Below are 978 nucleotides of genomic sequence, written 5' to 3'. Positions count from 1 at the left end.
TAAAGAATATCCTGTTTGCAGAAAGTATTTCCAGCTGACTCTGAGATTTCACAGAGAATTCTCAGCCTCGTTGTTCATATTCTATGGAGTTTACAGAGAGTGGCTTTGTATGAAAATACAAACCCCATTCCCCCCTGGTCCGGGCTATTGATCGGGGGCTTGAAAGGCGGCGTGCCCGCTTCGGGGGGTTGGATGCGCCCGGGCTCCCCCGGAGTCCCGCGCTGGACGGTGGGGGAGCGGGGCCGGGGAGCGGGCAGGGTGGCGGGGAACGGGCAGGGCTGCCGGGGAGCGGGGCCGGGGCCGGCCTTTGTGCTGGGCGGCGGGGGGAAGGCTCGCCCGGCGCTGGCTGCAGCCCCGCTGTCAAGAGGCACGGCAAAATTTACGACCTCGCTTGCAGAGGAGCCGAGGGCCTTTCCCCGCCGGTGGGACCGGGCAGCGGCTGCCCTGACAGACGCATTGTTTCTTCCGCGCCTCTCCGCGCAGGCGGCCGCGGCCAGCGCCGCCGCCCCGGGAGGCGGCCAGCCTGCCTCCTCCGCGGGGCTCCGCGGGGCTCCGCGCTCGCCCTCTTCCCCCCCGCTCCCTGGGAAGCAAAGGTCACCGCTTGCGCCCGGTCCGGTTCCCGGCCGCTGCCGAGCTGGAAATCAGGAAGCAGCGTGCCCTATTTGTCAAGCATTTGACAGCTGAGTTCATTAAGGCTTAAATAAGGAGGAATAAAAGTAAAAAATGTTTACGTACCGAGCGTCTCTTTTTCGGCAGCTACCAAAGAGCTAGGTGTGCAGAGAGAGGGACTGCACCCTTTGTATATTATATTCTTGGGATCTCTTCAGTTTTCAAGTCTGATAGAGTCCTTTGCTTGGCAGATTAATGACGACTCCGTGTTTCTTAAGGGACGTGCTGAATTAATTATTTCGCAAATCACGTGGTCAGGACTTGTAGAAATCTATTCTTATCATCTTCCTTGCACTTTGAAATTCTGCC

The sequence above is a fragment of the Phaethon aethereus genome (assembly GCF_964289735.1).
Source record: "Phaethon aethereus genome assembly, chromosome: 6".
NCBI classification, from domain to species: domain Eukaryota; kingdom Metazoa; phylum Chordata; class Aves; order Phaethontiformes; family Phaethontidae; genus Phaethon; species Phaethon aethereus.
Note: the sequence above shows the minus strand (reverse complement) of the source record.